General features: G+C 38.7%; 1 protein-coding gene across 3 annotated transcripts in view; it reads left to right on the top strand.

Moving 5' to 3' along the window:
* The window catches only part of CDH12 (cadherin 12), an 863,358-nt gene that overhangs the window by 557,560 nt on the left and 283,079 nt on the right, over window positions 1-22,719 (top strand). The window lies entirely within an intron of this gene.

Genomic DNA, 22,719 nt, shown 5'->3' with positions numbered 1-22,719 from the left:
ACAGTGTTTCAAAGCTCTTCTTATAACATAGTATGGAATCCTTTTAACTGGTGAAATTTGAGCTTACTAAAGTAGATCTTTCAGCAGACATTGTGGGTTTTATTCTGTTATGCATTTGAACTGATCTAAAAAGTTCTTAAAGTAAGGCTTTGTTTACACTTTCTCCCCAAAAGATGGACTAAAAGACACTTAAAATGGCAGAAAATACAGTGTGTGAAAAAGATACTACAGGACTAGAGATGTCGCAAATTGTTCGCCGGCGAACGGTTCCCTGCTAACATTGCTTGTTCGCGTTTGCCGTGCCGTGCGAACATATGCAATGTTCGATCTGCCCCCTATTCGTCATCATTGCAAGAAACTTTGACCCTGTGTTGCACAGTCAGCAGACACATTACAGCCAATCAGCAGCAGACCCTCCCTTCCAGACCCTCCCACCTCCTGCATGGACTCCATTTTAGCTTCATTCTGAAGCTGCATGGTTAGAGAGAGGAGGGCTAGTAAACCAGCTCCTGATTTAATAGGGAAAGCGATAGTTAGGTGGTTTATTCAGGGTCCACTACACTCCTGAAGCACAAATCTCATCTCTGCTGTAAGGACAGCACCCAAAAAGCCCTTTTTAGGGCTCAAACATCAGTCTGTATTTTTTTTGTTTTCCCCCTGTGTACTCTAATTGCATTTGCCTGCCTGGCAGCGTAGGGCAGGCACGCTCACAGGGTATATTGTGCCCACTTGCCCAGTGGCACCAATCATATCTGCTGTCACAATAACTTGCAATATAGCAGTAATATAGCTGTCAGTTTCTTTCACCCGTGTGTTTTGCAACAGCTGGAGGCACCCTGGTTAGGAACCACTGGTTAAAAAGGGTACTCCGTAACAGGGATTAAACTGATAAGAATAGAACTACTTAACACACCACTCCTATGTGGTGGCACATTAGATTGCAGTGCCCCAAATTTGAAGTAGGAGGTCCGACCAAGCATCTTTTTCCATCTCCTGGTTCCTAAAATCAAAGCCATATACACGTCCCCTGATAGGGGACGTACCAGGGATTAAACTCATAGTAATAGTACTACTTAACACACCTTAAGCACGTTATTCCAAACAATTTAGGAATTTTAAGGGATTTATGCCCTTTATGGATTAAAACCAGACTCTGCATCAACTATGTAATTTTCCATGGGAGTTTTGCCATGGATCCCACTCCGGCATGCCACAGTCCAGGTGTTAGTCCCCTTGAAACAACTTTTCCATCACAATTGTGGCTAGAAAGAGTCCCTGTGGGTTTTAAAATTCACCTGCCTATTGAAGCCTATGGTGGTTCGCCCGGTTCGCACGTTCGCGAACATTTGCGGAAATTCGTGTTTGCCGTTCATGAACAGAAAATTTTATGTTCGCGACATCACTATACAGGACTACTTTTTGTTGCAAAGCAGCATTGATGTCACACCACGCCTCCTCCATTCATGTGTATGGGAGAGGGAATGATGGCTGCGGTTCGGCTGTCTCTCTCCTTTCCATAAACATGAGTTGAGGAGGCATGGCGTGACGTCACGATCACAGAAGCTCCAGGCTTCCATGTCCGTAATGCTGCAGGGCCAGCCAAAAAGATTGCGGTGGGTGCCAGTGGCCGAATCTACCGCGATCAGATATGTTATCTACTATTCTTTGGATAGGGGATAACGTGTCAAGGGGTGGAGTACCCCTTTAAGGATAAACTGAGTCATGATAAGGTACGGGTAATAAAGAAAGGAAACAGTCAAGAGGTGATATAAAGAAAATAAATGTATCATACCATGTATAGCAGACTGTGCCACATTTGTTATGCCATTGGCACTATGTTGATAAAATGGGGGCATTTTTTCTATTTTTGACATCTTGAAAATTCATACAGCTACAGCAATATGTATAAGCAGGCTTTTCATTATTTGTTTGGTTTTTTAAGCACAGATGTACAGATTCTATCAGTGTTGACCTTTGTTTATTTTTAATCTAACACTTGGCTTTTCCATACATAAGTTATATTGTTTAACACAATTGCAACCACTTTGAAATAGCCTTGAATTGGAGCCAATGTCTTTGTGAAGGCTGCTTCAGGCAAAACGAACTCGTACGGAATGTTAAGGGAGCTGGTCCTTGTGGAGGTCTTGGTTTGGGACACAACAGATTGTCCCTCTCCAGGTAACATGTACAGTTTGCTGGAGGCACATGACTGCAGGGTTAGTACAGTGTTTTTAAACAAATCAGACAAACTTGACATGTACTTTTGAATGGTCCCAGGGGAAAATACAGCATGCAACATATCTAAGGCATAATGACATTTACCCTAAAACAACATTATTCTGTTATTTTGTAAGAAAAATATGTTATTTCTAAAAGAATACTGTAAGTGGAGAATAGATGTGTTCCTTTTTATGTCAAGATGTTTCTATATGCTCTGTTTTTTTATTTCAGTATAAAATGGTTTTACCAGGATCACATTGGTGATGGTTTTCTTTAGGATAGGCCATTATTGTTTTGAGCATTGAAAGACCAACACTCAGTGTCCTCTGTGATCGGTTGTTTAAAAGGTTAAATATTTGCTGCCTGCAGGCAACACTAGAAGCCTACTGCATATAAATGTATACAGCTTCTATTGAGTGCAATAACAAAACTGTCTTAAATTAGCTCCCATTTCTGCAGGCAGCCACAATTCTATTGTTTTACTCTAGGGTTGTATAATGGTGGAGGTGCAATCGCTGGGACCTCTGTTGGTGAGTCCACAGTAAGTGAGAGGCCAGCTCTCTTTATATTTTCTAGGCGGATTCCAACATTAGCCAAACGCTGAGCTGGGCAATGTTAGTAAGCCCCATAAAGAATAAATGAATCACTGGCCTCACATGTTAGTTGTACTTGGTTAATTATGGACGCAATTTTGTCCCCATTCTTGGGATAGGTGGAGATCTCCTCCGCCGGATCCTCACATATCAGCTTGTTATTCCTTGTCCTTTGGATGGGGCATAATTTGATTTGGGAATACCCTGTAAATCAGAACAGAATTTTTTGTATAATGATGTCTCATTCAAAATAAAATAAAATGCTGACACAAAACAGATATACAGTAAACACAGAATTAGATGCAGACAATTGTTGGTGGGGGAAATTTTTCAAGATTGGCATCTCACATGCTGGTTTAAATAAATCCCCCTCCAGTGCACAGGCTTGCTGGATTTATGTAGAAATGCAAGTTTCTATATAAATCCAGCGAGCCTGTGTGCCCTCCAACACTTGCTAGTAAGCATAAACTGTATTAAATTTGGCAAGTGGGGGGAACCACGCCCCCTTCAACCAAAACCATGCTCCCTTTTAGTGAAGCCACTCAGTGTGGGCATTGATAAAGGGCAAATAATCACACAATTTGTGCGCACAGCTGGATTTAGCACAGAAATTATACTATTTCTTGCCAGTTTATCTGACAAAGGCCATGAGCATTTTACACGAAATGATAACTAAATTTTCATCAAAAGTGGTTACCATAGTATTTTAACTATAGCATTTTATCATCACTCAGTAGGAGATAAAAGGCAGAATAAAGACAACATTCATGAAGTCAATATTATTTGTCAGTATTTCACACCCAAGCTGAGTTATTTGTGCCTGTGCTCAGCCAATACAAGGAAACAAAGCAGGCTTCAGCCACTGTTCATTCCAACTGCAGGCTGCTATTAACAAGGTTCGATTGCTAATGTAAGGGAAGTAGTTTTGCATACTGTGCTCAAGATTTTTTTCAATAATGTTAAAGATATTTTTCAATAGCCATTGTGCTTTTAACATTCAGAGTCCCTTATTGAAAGTTTTACTATCTGCTAAAATTATCATGGATTTGTTACTGTGTTAGCTAGTAAGATAGCTCAAATTTCTCAGACATGGTCTGTTATTTTTTTTTTTTTTTTTAAAGAACCTAGTTATTTTTAAATACTGAAGATGATCTGTTTATTTATTTATTTAGCTATGGTACACACGTAATAATAAATACACAGTGTAAAAAAATATGTTATGAATTCATACTTAAAAATTTACCTGTTAAGGAAAAGTGTACTAAGGAAAATAAAAAAAATAAATAAAAAAGGACGTTCCTCACACTGTATTTAGGATTGTGTTCCCGCCACTTTTAAGTGTGTCAACTGGTTACCAGCCTAGTTGTGCTGCTTATTTTTCCTACAATCCTCTCTCTAGCATGGGGCGTATCCATGAGCAAACTTTGTCAGTGTTCACTTTCTCACTCTGTGTCTCTCAGTACCTGCTGCAGGCCTTCAGCAAAAACATGAATGCAAAAAAATTGCCATGTCCTCAAGGCCAAAATGGGCCATACCCTTAAAGGGGTGCTCTGCCAAAAAGCATCTTATCCCCTATCCAAATTATAGGGCATAATATGTCTGAGGACACCCTCGATCTCTGGCCTGGCAGCGGCTAATTCCAGAACACAGAAGCTTGGAGCTCCCATTTTCTTGACATCATGCCACGCTCCCTCCATTCATGTCTATGGGAGGGGGTATAACGGCTAGTACGTAGCTGTCACACCTCCTCCCATAGACATGAATGGAGGTGGTGTTCGCTCTGTGCCCAAATGACTGGTGTGGCGTGTCAGAGATTGCAGGGGATAAGATGTTTTCAGTGGAGTACCCCTTTAAGAGATTAAACATCAGGATATCATTTTATGAAAATATAAGCATTTTTTTAAATCTAAATTTTCATACCTAGAACTATGTTCCTTTTTAAATATAATGCAAAGGAAGTGATAGTCTTAAAGAACTTAAGTTAACATGGATGAAGTGAGGAATTATGTCGGATAATATTATTAACAAATGTGCATTCTGCATAGGCCTTTTTGGACCTTTTCAAACAATTAGTTTTATTTCCCGTCAATGGATATTTCAAAAACATAATTTTATTATGCATATCATTTATTTATTAACTCTATGTAATTATTTATTTACTGTTATTGACCTGCATTTCAAAGTGTTATTTTCTGTCAGTATATCACTGTCAGGTGATTTACGAGGACAAGCACCTGTAAGGGCTCTCAGGTGATTTACGAGGACAAGCACCAATGGCCATGGTAATCCATTAGCTCCATCTGGTGTCAACAGGCTGACAGCCAGGCTGCTGCTCTGACTAGAGATGAGCGAAATTTCATGATATCATCCTGTATAATGAATAGATGCGGCCGAGTGGCCGCTCTTCTCTGGTCCTACTGTAATATGAGTATATGTCATATATATACAGTACAGACCAAAAGTTTGGACACAGCTTCTCATTCAAAGTTTTCTTTATTTTCATGACTATGAAAATTGTAGATTCACACTGAAGGCATCAAAACTATGAATTAACACATGTGGAATTATATGCATAACAAAATTTTGAAACAACTGAAAATGTGTCATATTCTAGGTTCTTTAAAGTAGCCACCTTTTGCTTTGATTACTGCTTTGCACACTCTTGGCATTCTCTTGTTGAGCTTCAAGAGGTAGTCACCTGAAATGGTTTTCACTTCAAAGGTGTGCTGGTGTGGAGGAGGAGGTGTGATGGTGTGGGGGTGCTTTGCTGGTTACACTGTTGGGGATTTATTCAAAGTTGAAGGCATACTGAACCAGCATGCTACCACAGCGTCTTGCAGCGGCATGCTATTCCATGTGTAAGGGCTATTTGACCAAGAAGGAGAGTGATGGGGTGCTGCGCCAGATGACCTGGCCTCCACAGTCACCAAACCTGAACCCAATCGAGATGGTTTGGGGTGAGCTGGACCGCAGAGTGAAGGCAAAAAGGCTAACAAGTGCTAAGCATCTCTGGGAACTCCTTCAAGACTGTTGGAAGACCATTTCAGGTGACTACCTCTTGAAGCTCATCAAGAGAATGAGTGTGCAAAACAGTAATCAAAGCAAAAGGTGACTACTTTGAAGAACCTAGAATATGACATATTTTCAGTTGTTTCACACTTTTTTGTTATGTATATAATTCCACATGTGTTAATTCATAGTTTTGATGCCTTCAGTGTGAATCTACAATTTTCATAGTCATGAAAATAAAGAAAACTCTGAATGAGAAGGTGTGTCCAAACTTTTGGTCTGTACTGTACCTATTATTCATATTTCCTGCAGAAAGCTGTGAGTGGCTGGCCAATCACAGCTCTCTGCGGGAAATATGAATAAGTGATGTGAATTCTATTGATGTGAGCGCAGGAGAAAGCCACTCCATCTCTGCAATAGAAAGGACAATTGCATCGGGAGTCAGGAGTGACTACCAGGGCGATCTGTCTATTAGTACAGGTACTACAGCTCCCATCATTGAACAGTCTGTTCCATGCTGATAGTATTACTACCTAAAAAATTTAAAGAATAGAGAAAAAACATTGAAACATACATGCACACACTTTATTAACTACAATATTAAAATACATTACTAATAAAAAAAAATTGCTATAAAAATATATATATATTTTTTACATTATTATTTTACATTATTGTTGGCTACATTTTTAAGTCCATGCCCGCCCACATAAATTGATCCCTGTTTAAAAATTTACATTTTTTTATTTGTCTTTTTATTTGACATCCAAAATTCTGTGCCTCCATATTTTCAACAACAAATATATACCGTACATCCAATTGAGGTGAGGAGATTGCAGTTAGAATATTAGTATGTTTATTTTTTTTTTTTTATTTTTTTTTTCAGTTAGAGGTTAATATGACATTTTCCTTCCTAACCCTACCATTATGGTAAGTGATATAAGAAGTTTTTTCTGTAAATCAAAGTAATAAAAAGTATCTATTCTTGTCTAATGTGGACTTGTCATTGACATCAATGACATATTTGGTTAGGCAGTGCAATAATTGCTTAGCCAGAGGAGATCCAAATCCTTTGAACTTGACTGTCCATGGTTACTTTGAAAAGCTAAGTGAAGAAAAATATCACACTCACAGACAACTCCTTTAATTTTATTTTACTTCATTTAATTTATTCTACGGTATCAGCATTTATAGCAGCAGAAAAATGATTCATGGTAGAGAACCTTTAGATAATTTGCTTCTCCCACGGTTATAATTAATGTTGATATTTGTTCAGTGGAGACCGGGGTCCAGTAAATCCTAATGATCTGAAAGCAGTTGCTGAAGATTCACTCATCCATACAGGATCAACAGAGCAGAAAAGAAATATTTTATTCTGATCCACTGAATCAGACTAAAAGGTTTGAAACGTGTTACTGCATATACAAAAGTGTCTTTAGATTAGTTGTGCTTCACTACCAGTTTTATGTAATCAAGTCCAAATGGAGTTGCTGACCATAGAATAAAGACATGTAAAAAATGTATTATTTATTTATTTATGTTATTTAGCTTTGCTGTGCTTCTAAATTAAATGAATATACTACCGTAATATACAGGTGAAACTCGAAAAATTAGAATATCGTGCAAAGTTTATTTATTTCAGTAATGCAACTTAAAGGGTAAAGCTAATATATGTAAAATATATATATATACTAATATAAATACTAATACATTAAATATAATATAATACATTTCACTCCCCTACTCTCTATAATCTCCATCCAGTGTCAGGAGATTCGAGGTTCAGGTGTAAAGGTCACAATGTGCACTTCTTGTTCATTTTAATGTTCAACAGATCAAAAGTTTTCATATGTCTCTGTGGCACGTCAAAAGTTTTATTTTTTTTTATTTTTTTTTTTTAAATACAAGAGACACTAGTACATTTTCAGGATAATTTTCACAATAGTCAAGATCTCTGACTACAGTTTATAAACTAGGCTAGTGATATATATTTTTTTTTACAGGACACAGGATGCAGATTAGTGGTGATTATTTCTTAATATATTGGCTTCTCTGATTACTGTAACAAACATAATTCCTCGTAAAAAATTTGTGTAATCACCACACTTAGGGTAAGCCCCCACTGTGCGATTTCTGCAAAGAGACAAGACTTATATTTTTGCAGAATGCTTAAATTCTGCTGTTTGAATTGGTCAGCGGAATCCCATTGAAGTGAATGGGCAATTAATTTCTATCAAATTTTCATGTAGAATTCCTTGTGGAAATTCTGCCGTGTTAACATACCCTTGAGGTGAAGCGGCATGACTTGTCAGCCACATGGGAATGAAAGTTGTCGGCCAATGATTGCACAATTTTGTGTACCCTTACCCCTACAGCAGAGTTAACCAGTCACCCAGCTATTTTACCCAGTAGGAACTACAAAAATCACAGATATGATACAAAACAATGTTGGCATAAAGGCTGAACATTCTGGTTTTATCAAACATACTTTATAAAATAAATGAATATTTAGATTTATGATCCATAGTTTTTCAGATCTTGTTTAGTAGTCCACTATTAAGATGCATCACTAATTTCAAGAGTGGTTAGCAGACAAGATTTTTTATGCAAATTATACTTACCTGGGAGAAATAAGGGATACCAAATGCTTGGGGACAAAATACTGTTTTATTTATTCTTGTTATTATTAGTAGTATTATTATTATTATCCCCATAGGGACTGAGCCTATTTTCACCTTAAGGACTCTTTTTCCTCCTTTCCTTCTAAAAATCATAACACTTTAAGTTTTGCACCTAAAGACGCATATAAGAGCTTGTTTTTTGCGTCACCAATTGTACTTTGCAATGACATCACTCTTATTATAATATAACCTGTGGCAAAACAAAAAATATATATTTGTGGGATGAAATAAAAAAAAATGCAATTTTGTAAATTGTGGGGGCTCCAGTTTCTACGCAGTGCAATATTATGTAAAAATGACACCTTATCTTTATTCTGTAGGTCCATATGGTTACAAAGATATACAATTTATATAGTTTTTATTTTATTTTAATACTTTAAAAAAATTATAAACTACATGCACCAAAATGAGTTAATTTAAAATTGGCATCTTCTGTGCACAGGGCGGTATGAGGGCTCATTTTTTGCGCCGTCATCTGTAGTTTTTATCTGTACAATTTTTGTTTTGATGGGACTTTTTGATCGATTTTTAATAATATTTTTATGGTATATGAAGTGACCAACAATGTACAATTATGGACTTTGGTATTTTTTTACATGTACGTCATCGACCGTGTGGTTTAGCTTACCTAATATTTTAATAGTTCGGGCATCTATGCATGCAGCGGTACCACATATGATTATTTTTATTCTTTTTTACATAATTTTAATAAAAAAAAGTGGGGTGATTAAAACTTTTAATAGGGAAGGGGTTAATTAACTTTTAATTAAAAAAAAATTACCCTTTTTTTTATAGCCCCTTCTGATTGCATACACTGCATGTGCCATTGCAAAGCACTGATCAGTGTAACCGGCGATCTGCTGCAGGCATGGAGCAGTAGATCGCCGATGGGGCAACGGAGAGTCAGGTGAGGACCCTCCCGTCGTCCGGTAAGCTGATCGGGACATCACGATTTTGTCGCAATAATCCCGATCAGCTCCGCTGAGCTACCGGGATTCTTTTACTTTCGTTTTAGATGCCGTGAGCAACTTTTATTGCGGCTTCTAAAGGGTTAATGTCGGGCATTGGCCCGATCGGCCATGCTCGGCATTAGCCATGGGTCCTGGTCCGGATTTAACCCGTTCTCTACCGGTGAGAACGGTTTAAAACCGTTATACCGGACCAGGGCGTACAGGTACTCCCTGAGTCCTTAAGGATCGGGGATGCAAGAGGTTATAATTATTATTATTAGTTGTATTTCTTAGTTTCTGCTAGTATAGAGATAAGAGATAGAGTGCTCATGCATGATAGTTTTATCATTTTAATATTTTTTATTCTTTTCTCTAATTTTACACACAGTTAACTGGGAACTTTTTTTTGTCAAACATTATGTTGTATTTCCATCTTGATAGAGATGTATAATCCTTTTGTTACAATAGAAAATCTTCTTATGGTCATGTTTTCTTTTATTAGCCACGTCCCACAGTTCGGTCAGGTTCATAAACTCTTTCCCTTTTAGTTGCAGAGTAATTAGCATTTTTAGACTTTTTTTTGTATTTGTTGTAAAAATGGAAATTACAAGGTGATTGTTCCAGTTTTTTTCTTAACACTAAATCATTCCACAATGTTTTCCTTAACATGATCTGTAAAAACATATGCTATGAATGCTAAGCTATTAACCCCTAGATGACACAGAAAGTGTTTATTGTACATGAGGTGAACGCAAGAGCTGCAGTTACTTCATAGAACATGAGTGACAACAGTGATCATGTCAATCTCTGCCATTAACTTTTTAGATGCCGTGATCAACAATGATCATGGCATCCAAACAATGAAATGGGTTATAGTGGGTTTGAGGTATTCATTGGACCCCCAGTTGATCTCTCCTACTCACCTCTTTGACACAGGATCATTTCTCCAAATATAGTAGCAGAGTGCTGATTTTACTGTACCATAAATAAAATCTACTGATTGCATATAAATGACCTCTATGGGGACATAAAAATATAGTGGTAGAGTGCTGAATTCACTGTAGCATGAATACAATCTATTGGTTACATATAAAAGACCCCTATGAGGACATAAACATACATATAATAAATGATCAAAAATGTTTTTAACCCCTTAATGACAATGGACATAAATGTATGTCATGGTACCGGGGTACTGAACGCACCATAACATGCATTTACTCTCTGTAATGACTGCGAGCACTGGTTTGCTATCAGCAGCCAGGGACCCGCCGGTAATGGTGGACATCAACGATTGTGCTTATGTCTGCCATTAACCGCTCATATTCCATGATCAATACAGTAAACAGCATCTGCGGCAGTATGGCACTTAAAATGGATGATCGGATCCCTGCGGCAGCGCTGCCGTGGGGATTTGATCATCCAGCATGGTGGCCGGAGGTCCCCTCACCTGCCTCCGTCCATCTCCTGGGGTCTTCTGCTCTGGTCTGAGATCAAGCAGACCAGAGCAGAAGATCGCTTGTAACACTGATTAGTGTTAGGCATGCTATGAACAGTATTAGCAATCAAGTGATTGCTATAAATAGTCCCCTATGGGGACATAAAAAGTGTAGAAAATAAAGTAGAACATTTTTTTTTATTTGAAAAAGCCCAACATAAAAAATATATAATTATAAACATATTTGATATTTCCGCATGCGTAAATGTCCGAACTGTCAAAATATAATGTTAATTATACCATATGGTGAACGGCATAAAAGTTAAAAAAAAATAAATCCAAAATTGCTGCATTTTAAAACATGATTAAAAAGTGAGTGATGGCCCTGGTCCTTAAGTATATAAAAGCCTCCCCCCCCTAATAAAAGTTACATTTTACAAATATTTTTTTTTTTATGATAAAAAAAAAACACATATTTGATATTACTGCTTGTGGAATGGTCCAAACCATTAAAATATCATTTTTAGTCTATTGTTCATTTAGGTGAACAGTATAACGGTAGAAGCAAACTACCAAACTTGCTGTTTGTTTTGGTTGCATGATATATCAGAAGGAAAAAAAAAAGAAGAAAAAGTGATAGTTATGGGGATCAAAACAGGGCAATTGAAAGCACACCTATATTGTTTAAATTAAGTTCCACAAGTAGTGCATAATAGAAGTACGTAAATAATAGAAGATATATGTAAATATGGAACAGAATAAAGATCAGTGTCAGTTTTACTATAAAGTGTACTGGGTAAAAATGATAGCTCTCAAAATTTGTGAATGAAAAAATTAAAAATGTGTCTGTACATTTGGTAAGACTGACTTTAGCAAAGTGATTCTATGATATTTGAGGTTATAATGATCTCTGTAAGAAATAAATGAGTTCACAAAAAAAACCAAAAGCCAAATCTACACCAAATCATGTAGATTTTCATGTGGATTTTGTTGCAGATTTCCGTATTAAGTAAACAGTAAAACTGTATACAGTAAAACACCTATTTTTATGTCACTATATGGCAACTATTATAGTCATGGAAGGACTGTATAGTTAGCAAAAGTTCTGGGAGTTGCCATTATATTTTAGATCACTGTATAAATGATAATTGGGCACCGTATGTTATGCATTATTACCTGAGGCACTGTACTACTGTCACTATTTCTTTGGGCACAATATGTGACATGATATCTCTGATGATACTGTACAGCCATGGCCAAATGTCTTCTGACTGACATACATTTTGTTTTTGCAAAGTTTGCAGCTGTAGTGTTTTTTAAAAAAAAAATGAGTCAGATGTTTGTATGGCATACTAAAGTACAATTATAAGACTTTAATGGGTATACAAAATGATTTAGATCTTGAGTTTTCCCAAGTTGCAGTACAGCTGAGACATGACATCACTAGTCAGGTGTGCAAAGAGAGCCTGTCCTGCTTCAACGGGTGGAATGACCACTGAGTGGGAGAGAGAGATCATTTTGCAACAGCTAAAGTTATCCTTGTTAGAAAATGCAGCTCATCTGTGTTTTAATGCGTGGGGTGGCTGAAGTGTGGGAGGGAGGAAAGTGACGTCACACTTACAAATAAGGAATTACAGGATTTGTAGTTTGAGAGAATGAACTCCAACAGGAAATACCAAGCTCACAAAAAGATAGTCATAGTGTTATGGTAATCTCACAACATAGCCATTAGCCCGAGGGCAAGCACAGATTTTTCCTAAGCATTTCCATTATTTTCTGGCAGGTACATTGTAAAATCCCCTTATGGTGGATAACCCCTTTAATAGTTGATCCTTCTTTTTCAAGACTTCTGTAATTCACTCTGCTGGGCATGATATCAGCTTCTTTGCCTGATGGCAACCCATTCTTGCTTAGTCAGTAATTGGAGCTTGTCACAATTGCTGTGTTTTTTGCTTGTCCACCCACTTTTTGAGTATTGATCACAGGTTCTTAATGGGATTTACATCTGGGGAGTTTTGTGGTCATGGACTGGAAATGCCAATGTTTTGTTCACCGACCAATTCTACCATTCTTTATTCATGACACAGTTCTTCAAAATTGTGATTGAGCTGACTTCCTTGGATGAAAAGCATCCACACATGTTTAGTTTCAGGAAGGATGCTTTGCTGTTGGCATGACACAAGATTCATTGTAGCACCTATCTTTTCTTCTGTGGACTATTTCTGGACGGTACCATGTGGCTGCCACTGTTCCTGGGGGCATTGTAGGTCTGTCATGATTTCTAGAGCCACTGTATTTTTTTGTTCCTTGAAAAGCTGAAAGGCAAGCACTATTTCTTTTACATTGTCTATGTGAAGCTATGTTAGAATCCTGATTTATCCTCTGAAATTGAATATTTCTCTCTAAAAATATTAAAGGGTACCTCTCATCAAAAAAAAAACTTTTGATATATTATAGATTAATGTATGCAGAATAACTTTACAATGGCATGTTATTAAAAAATATGCTTCTTTCTATTTAATTTTCCACTTTGAAGAAATGACCACTAGGGGTCTCCCTACCAGTCCTGGCAGCAAGCATTTCAGACTCCTGCTGGAGTCCTAAACACTACGAGCTGCCAGTCTGCTTTGTTCACAAAGGAGAACACTCAGAGCTGCCAGCCTGCTTTGTTCACAGCCTGTTTGGCTGTGAACAAAGCAGACTGGCAGCTCGTAGTGTTTAGGACTCCAGCATGAGTTTGAAATGCTTGCTGACAGGACTGATCAGGAAAAATACAATAGAAAGAAGCATATTTTTCATTAACATGCTATTGGAAAGTTATTCAACATTCATTAATCTAAAATATATCAAAAGTTTATTTGATGAGAGGTACCCTTTAAGGAAAGTGGGATCTCTCATTTTGGCTTTACAGTAAGCCAGGACATTTGTGATCATTGAGGTTGACATTCTATAGTGACAACCTTGGACCTAACAAATATCCCCATGGTAGTAATGTATTAATATCTGTTCAAGAATGACTTTGGCAAGCTGTAACAGATGTTTGTTTATTTTATGGACAGTCAATAATGCATTGGAATGCATCAAAATGATGACAAAATAATACAAATTGCAACTCATAACACAAAACACAAAGAAAAAGATTTCAGTTACTGTTGTCAACAAAAGTCACAGTGAAGCAAAGAAATGGATGTATAATGCTTTTTGTGTTTTTCTGTCTTATCTATATGGACCATTTAAAAAATATATATTTGTATGCATATGTATGAAATAGGATACAATAAGTCCCCATAGAACTCTATTGGTGGTGGATTTAAACGGAAACTGCCATTAAAATTAATTTTTGCATATGATGCAGCAGGTAAAATAAATACTATTTGTAAAATACTATTAAATATTAAATACTAAATACTATTTGTAAAAAAAAAAAAAAAAAATATATATATATATATATATATATATATATATATATATATATATATATATATATATAAATTTTATGTCACTTTCATGGCGCTAAAATTTTAATCTCTAGGAGTCTTCCTTCTGGTCCAGACTGCATTCCGTCTGCTCAAATGCACAGACTTTGGTCTCCTGCTGGACTGGTAGAAGACCAAACTCAGAAAGAGCGGTCTGGCCATAGAACGTGAATAGCAATCCCTCTCTCTCTGAAACAGGGAGAGTGAGTGCTATTCACTGCCTATGGCAGTTTGGTCTCCTGACAGGAGACCAAAGTCTGTGCTTTTGAACACCAAAATGCAGTCTGTACCAGAAGGGAGACCCCCAGTGGCCACATTTATAAGGCAATGAAAGTGACATAAAAGTGTGTATTTTTTTTTACCTTTATTTTACCTGTTAGATCATATGCAAAAAAACAATTTTAATGACAGTGCCTATTTAAGCTCCACACAGGTTACACAAGGCTTCATCTTTTTATATTCACAATGTTTTCTGTTTTTTTTTTATATAAAGATTTTATTAAATTATGCAGCATAATCATTATTATTTAACATCAGTATTATTTATTATTATTTCACACAAGTTTACCTAAAATATGAAGCTTAGTAGAACAGTATAATGGGAGGGAAAATGGCTTTATTAGACCACTTATCCATATATCTTAGAGTCAACTCCAAATAAGTTCCCAAAGCTTCCCAGTGTAGAAAAATAAGAACGCAGACATCACTTGGAGAATCCAGCTCTTCCATGTCTACCTGTTGCATTAGAACCACCACTATGCAGTCAGTATAAGCATGTGGACACAATGGCTGTGGCTTACGGATGTCAGATAAACAAAAAATCAATAAGTCCAGGGACAGTAAGATATTTAAAAGTGCTATACCTTAACAGATATCAAGAATTCTTTTAAATCCATTATTGCTGTTTTGACTATATGATATTGTGCCCATGCATTACATGGTTGGGACCTGCACTTTACTAGTCAACGAGATAACGAGTATTTTATTTTCCTTACACTTTATGAAGTGCTAGTATAGGGATGGGAAAAAAAAGAATATCAACAGGTGTTTCTGAGCTGGAACCCATACAATTTCCATTACAAAGCAACTGTGATGTTCATTAAAGTGAACAGTTACCTTCAGATCTAGTTGAAATCTTCCACACATCACTTCCTTGGTACTAGGATTTTAGTTACTGAAAACTTCAACTTACATAAAAGATGTTCTGTGGCAGTACTACATTACAGCCCATGAAACATTGCTAATATATATAAAGTATATGCACAAGCCAGCAAAACAGACAGGTAGTCGTGGACATGTTTTCATTGGACAATAACCATACAAGTAGCCAACAAAATAAAATTTCATTGCGATTTGTTTGGGACCAGTGATGGTCAAATAATTTCAGACCGAGTAAGATTTCAAATGTGTCCATTTTTTTTGCCCAGTCGTTGCCAATTAGCTAGGCATATGTTTTACATCTGCCCACTGAGCTCCTTAGTGGTGTGATATATGCTGTAAATATACTCCTTCCCCTCCTCTGGTCCAGAACAGAGTCTTCCTCTTTTTTATATTTTTTTATTTTATTTATTTATATAGCGCCTACAAATTCCTCTAGATCCACTAGATCATCTAGTGATCATTTAGTGATCACTAGAGGCTGTAGGGCTTACACTATAAGGGTCTGAACACAGGAGTGGGTGGAAGATTAGTGTATTTACTGTATTGGCAGATGAGCAGGGGCTCCTGCTCTATTACAGTGAGAAAGGATTCTATGCATAACAAAGAGGTAAGTGATGATGCTTTGCTAATCAAATCAACATTGAAACTAATAGGAAATCATTGGCCACTTGGAGTGAAACCTCCCAAAATGAGTAAGTTTCACTCACTTTTATTTGGGGTCAATCAATAGGTCGCACATAGTTTTGCAATAGTATGGCTTACTAGCAGTAGCAAACCCAAACACTTATTACCAGCATAGATATTCCATAATACAAGTTTTGATGTGTTAGTTTTCAAGGATTTTTGTACTTTTATATATATATATATATATATATATATATATATATATATATATATATATCATGGTTGGTTGTTTTCTTCTGCCTTGTAAATGGTGATTTCAATATAATATTATAGATTTTGAAATTTCACTGTAACACAGTGATCTGAATGAAAAGGGGAGTACCTCAGATCTAGTAACCAAAGGGCTAAGCATCTAGGTTTGAAGCTTCTTTTCATCTCAGCCTTATTAAGGAGGCCTCTGTAAGAACTCAAGCTGTTAGTGACAGCTTTAGTTCATTGAGCCAGAGACAGTGAACAGTTGTTAAAGAGTACCTGTCATCAAGTAAAACTTTTTATATAATGTCCTTACGTTAAAAGAAGCCTTATTGCATCGAAGCATAGACACTGAGACACTGGATAAATACCGGCTCTTACTTCCCCAAGACAAGGAGACACTTAATGGCCAGGGACTCTCTCTCCACTATATTTTACCTGGTCTCGGCTGGGGTCACTTTGCGGCTGAGAAAGACAACGGGATGCTCTTCTTCATTGACTTCCTGGGAGAGTAAGGAACCGAGACCTACCTCAGAGGCATTGGTCTGTATCACAAATTTTCAAAGTGGGAAACACCTGCTATGCCTGTTTGTTCCAACGTACCATTACAGACTTTTGTCCCTTCAGGAGGTCTGTTAAGGGTGCAGCCATCACAGCAAAATGGGGAATGAACCTCATATAGTAACCCACCATTCCTAGGAATGACTTCATCTGTCGGGTAGTGACCGGTCGGGGCAAATTCTGGATGGCCTCTATTTTGCTTACCTGGGGTTTGACAACTCCCCGCCCATTGACATACCCCAGGTATTTGGTCTCTTCCAGCCCTATAGCACATTTTTGGGGGTTAGCACCACTACAGTGGAAGAGAAGGAGTCATCTCCACTGAATGTAAGGGTAGGAGATGTGGAGGAGCTGCCGTCAGGACCCGAGTTGGCAGACCTCAATGTCTCTGGAGAAAATTTCGGTACAGCACATCACCAGGACCTGACATTATCTCCGGTCTGGGAAAATGTCTTAATTGTAGAAGGTGCACCACAACAACTGGGGGCTGAGACTGTGTACCCCTGTTTTGTGGTCCACCAAAGGATGCTGTACCAGGTAAATCAGGTTTGGGGTGAGAATGTGGAACAATTGGTGGTACCTAAAGCATATCGAAGAATAGTGTTAGAGTTAGCCCATCAACGTGTTCTAGGTGGGCACCTGGGCAAGCAGAAGATGCAGGACTGAGTTTTGCAGGGCTTTTACTGGCCCAGTGTGTATAAAGAGGTCGAGAGGTATTGTGAGTCTTGCCCAACATGCCAAATAACTAGTCCCAGCCACATTACCGTAGTCCCCTGATTCCCCTCCAGATTATTGAGTTCCCGTTTGAACGGATCGCTATGGACCTGGACTATGCGACTGGGTATCCAGAGGTGCTGCCTCTGTGACATACCTCGGCCAAACTCATAGCTAAGGAGCTAATGGAGATGTTTTCCCGAGTGAGCTTACCTAAAGAGGTATTGACTGATCAGGGCACCCCACTTATGCTGCAGGTAAAACAGCTACAGACCTCTGTGTATCACCCGCAGACGGACGGCCTGGTAGAAAGGTTTAACCAAACATAAAAAAATGTGTTGAAGTCGGTTTTGGCTAGAGATGGAAAGAATTTGGATCTTTTGCTGCCCTATCTCATGTTTGCAGTGCGAGAAGTGCCCCAGGCTCTACTGTGTCCACGTGGTCTGTTAGACATTGCCAAAGAGGCGTGGGAACAACAGCCCATGCCACACAAAAGTGTAGTTGAGTATGTCACTCAGTTGCAGGAATGGATGGTTCGGAATTTTAAACCGGGGGATCGGGTTTTGGTTCTGGTACCAACGGTCGATAGTAAGTTTCTGGCTGGGTGGTAAGGTTTCTACGAAGTAGTTTCCTCCACCAGCCCGGGCGGAGGAAGCCAGAGCAAGTGTACCATGTAAACTTGTCGAAACCCTGGAGAGATAGGGAGACTAGTGTGGATAACAGCCCCCGACCAGGTTTGTTAGGGGTAGAGTTTCCCGTCCCTCAGTCTGGGGTGAGGGAAGCAGTTGCCACAGTAAAGATTGCTGACAGCCTTTCCTCTGCACACACTCAGGAGGCCAGGGAGTTCGTCAGTAGGAACACCGATGTGTTCTCAGACCTTCCTGGGTGTACTTCTGTCATCCACCATGATATTGTCACTGAACCCAAGGATAAAAATACGGTTGAAACCATTACGGGTACCTGAATTGCGGCAACAAGCTATCTCGGAAGATGTACAGCAGATGTTAAAATTGGATATCATCAAGGAGTCAAAGAGTGAGTGGGCCAGTCCGATAGTCTTAATACCCAAGCTAGACGGTATGTTGCGTTTCTGTAACAATTTCCACAAACTTAATGAGGTTTCCAAGTTTGATGCATATTACATGCCCGCATCCTCCACCAAATGTGATGACTCGATCTTGCAGATAGGTGCGGTTGCAGTATAGAGGCAAGGAAACAGAACTTTTCAAATCAAAGTTCGGTGTTTTATTCACACTTGGCAAACAGCAAACAGTCTTTAAATGCAGAACCAAGGAAAACATAACAAAAGTCCACCTGTATTCCTTAGGTGTTTGTTCATACCTGAGTCCAGGCCATGCAGCATCAAGAAAGTCTTTTCCAAGCCTCCTGGCAGACTGCTGACCAGCTTCCAAACTCTCAGGGCAGAACTCCACTCTCAGCTCTCTCTGGCAGTGTGAGCTGGAACTATTGAACTAGCAAATCCCCCTCAGCTAGTGAAGCAGGCTGCCTTTAAGGCCAACAAAAGGTTGCCTGGTTTGTGGGGAATGGCCCCCACTCAGCTCTTGACCATTCCAAGTAAGAGCTGTCCCGGATTGGCCTTCCAGCCAAACTATAGCACCGCAGCACAGACACTGGATAAATACGGACTCTTACTTCACCAAGGCCAGGAGCCTTGGTGACACATATCGCCCATCAGCCACCATGCCTTTCACCTTCTCACAATATATATATATATATATATATATATATATATATATATATATACACTTCCATTAGATTTAAAAGATTGCTAATTTTATTATGCCTTTGCCTTTGTGTAGATGCAAATCAAAAAAATGTTGCAGTATCTTGTAATACCTTTTTTATTGGACTAACAGAAAAAAAGGTATTACAAGATACTGCAACATTTTTTTTGATTTGCATCTGCATCATTGGACTAATACAGCTACTCAAATCTACTGCCTTTGTGTAGTAGAGATGAATTAAGTCACAGGCAAATTAGTCTAATATATTCTAAACACCATAAATGTTCACACAATGAATCATTAACCACTGAAAAATACTTCCACATTTTTAAGGCGCTAGACTGTAAGAAATTCAGTCAGCTTTGAATTTTAATACAACATTAATTGTGGGAGAACAAGCGCAAACTGAAAACCTTGTACTGGGATTATAGTACCATAGCAATTTTCTGTAGTGTATAAGTATTTTTACGGAACCATTTTAATATATTGGGCATAATAAGTTGTTTGCTGTAGGATTACTGTCATAATAATGCATGTATTAAAATACTTTTAATGAAACAATATTGCATAACCACTCATAACTGCTTCCACTTATTGTATTCTGTTAGCATACAGATGTAGCCAGCCACATCTTAATACCTGGTGTGTGTTAAAATATTGTTCTGTACTCCTGAAGTTCAGATAAGTTATTCTTATTTGTAAATTACTCCCCAATGACTGGAACCAGGGGCACTATAAAAATCTATAATAATAATAATAATAATAATAATAATAATAATAATAATAATAATAATAATAAATATCAGGATATCACAACACACCAAATTGTTGTGTTAAATTAACACATTTAAGATAACTATAGCTACATCTATAAGTCTTAACGCTTACAAAATTATTTTCTGCTTGATAATTTCAGGTATAGATGAGCAAACTCTTTAAAAGTTTGATATCTCTGCAAGAGAATTTTGTCTGGCACATCCCATGGGAGTAATCCACTCTCATGGCACATAGTGCGTATGTGCAATTATATCTTTCACCCAAAAGAAGGGAGGGACCAGTGTCTTCTGGAAGTGCCGATATTTGCAAATAGTTGCATATTCGCATTTATGAAATATTTGCGTTGCACACCGACTCACACAGTAAATAATATTGGAGCCTTCTTTGGACCACAGGCTGGAAGCAGGGAGGGATGATCACTTTTATTTTTGACACAGAACACATCATTGTTGTGATGTGTACTGTGAAGAAAAATAAAACGAATATACTATACTGTTGTCTCCAAACACTAGCCCTCCAGATGTTGCAAAACTACAATTCCCAGCATGCCCAGACAGTCAGGGATGCTGGGTGGTGTAGTTTAGCAACATCTGGCCCTTGCCTGGACAGTCTGGCCATGCTTGAAGTTGTAGTTTTGCAACATCTGGAGGGCCACAGTTTGGAGACCACTACACAGTGGTCTCCAAACTATTCTTATCCAGTTTTGCAACATCTGTAGGCACACTGGTTGGGAAACACTGAGCTAGAGTCTATTTCCTAACTCAATGTTTCCCAATCAGTGTGCCTCCAGTTGCTGCAAAACTACAACTCCCAGTATGCACTGACAGACCGTGCATGCTGGGAGTTGTAGTTTTGCAACAGTTGGAGGCACACGAGTTGGGAAACACTGAGTTAGTCTGTTACCTAACTCAGTGTTTCCTCACCAGTGTGCCTACACCAGTTTTGCAACAGCTGGAGGAATCCTGCAGTGGGTTTCTAATGCAAGGTAGAGCTGTGGCAAATTCTCTGCCGTAGCTCAAGTCCCAGTGGGAAATTCGTTCGCTGTGAACCCCCACCTGTGTGAATGTACCCTAAAAACACTACACTACACTAACACAAAATAAAGAGTAATACACTACATATATACCCCTTTCACTTCCTGCCCCCCCCCCCCCCACAATAAATAATGTCTTGTACAGCACTGTTTCCTAAACAGAGCCTCCAGTTCCTCCAGTTGCAAAATAACTCCCAGTATTGCCGGACAGCCATTGACTGTCCTGGCATGCTTGGAGTTTTGCAACAGCTGGAGGCACCCTGTTTGGGAAATTTTTGGTGGAGGAGGCAAGTCTAATTCTAGCCGGGTCTGCCCCTATGCAAATCCTTAAAGGGGTACTCCGTTGTTCACACATCTTATCCCCTATCCAAAGCATAGGGGATAAGATGCCTGATCGCGGGAGTCCCGCAGCTGGGGACGCCCGTGATCATGCACGCAGCACCCCGTTTGTAATCGGGACTGATTATGGTCGACCGCAGTTTCGGCGGCGTGTGATGTCACGCCCCCGCCCCCGTGTGACATCACGCTCCTCCCCCTCAATGCAAGCCGATTGGAGGGGGCATGGCAGCTATCACGCCCCCTCCCGTAGGCTTGCATTGCGCATGGCGCACTCTCACTCCAGAGCCCTGTCGTATTTCGTGGCAACAGTTTAGGGCCACATATGGGGTATTTCCATACTCGGGAGAAATTACCTAACAAATTTTGGGGGTCTTTTTCTACTTTTACCCATTATGAAAAGGAAAAGTTAGGGGCTACCCCAGCATGTTAGTGTAATTTTATTTTTTTTTTTTACGGGAACATACTGATCTTGCCCCATACTTTTCATTTTCACAAGAGGTGAAAGGAGAAAAAGACCCCCAAAATTTGTTAGGCAATTTCTCCCGAGTACGGAAATACCCATATGTGGAAGTAAAGTGCTCTACGGGTGCAAAACATGGCTCAAAAGTGAGAGTGCACCATGTACATTTGAGGCCTAAATTGGTGATTTGCACAGGGGTGGCTGATCATTACAGTGGTTCTGACATAAACACAAAAACGAAAACACCCACATGTGACCCCATTTTGCAAACTACACCCCTCATGGAATGTAACAAGGAGTATAGTGAGCCTTAACACCCCACAGGTCTTGGATGAATTTTCGTTAAAATTGGACGTGAAAATGAAAAATTCGATTTTTTTCACTGAAATGCTGGTGTTACCACAAATTTTTCGTTTTCACAAGGGGTAATAGAAGAAAAGGCCTCCCAAAATGAGTAACACCATTTCTTCTGAGTAAGGACATACCCCATATGTGGATGTAAAGTGCTCTGCAAGCGATCCTCACGTAATGTAATAAGGGGTACAGTGAGCATATACTCCCCACAGGTGTCTGACAGATTTTTGGAACAGTGGACCGTAAAAATTATAAATATAATGCCAGTGTAAATGCTCACTGCTCCCCTTAATACATTCTGTGAGGGGTATAGTTTCCGAAATAGGGACACG

Source organism: Hyla sarda, chromosome 5 (genome assembly GCF_029499605.1).
Source record: "Hyla sarda isolate aHylSar1 chromosome 5, aHylSar1.hap1, whole genome shotgun sequence".
Lineage (NCBI taxonomy): Eukaryota > Metazoa > Chordata > Amphibia > Anura > Hylidae > Hyla > Hyla sarda.
Note: the sequence above shows the minus strand (reverse complement) of the source record. Positions and strands in the feature narration are given on the sequence as shown.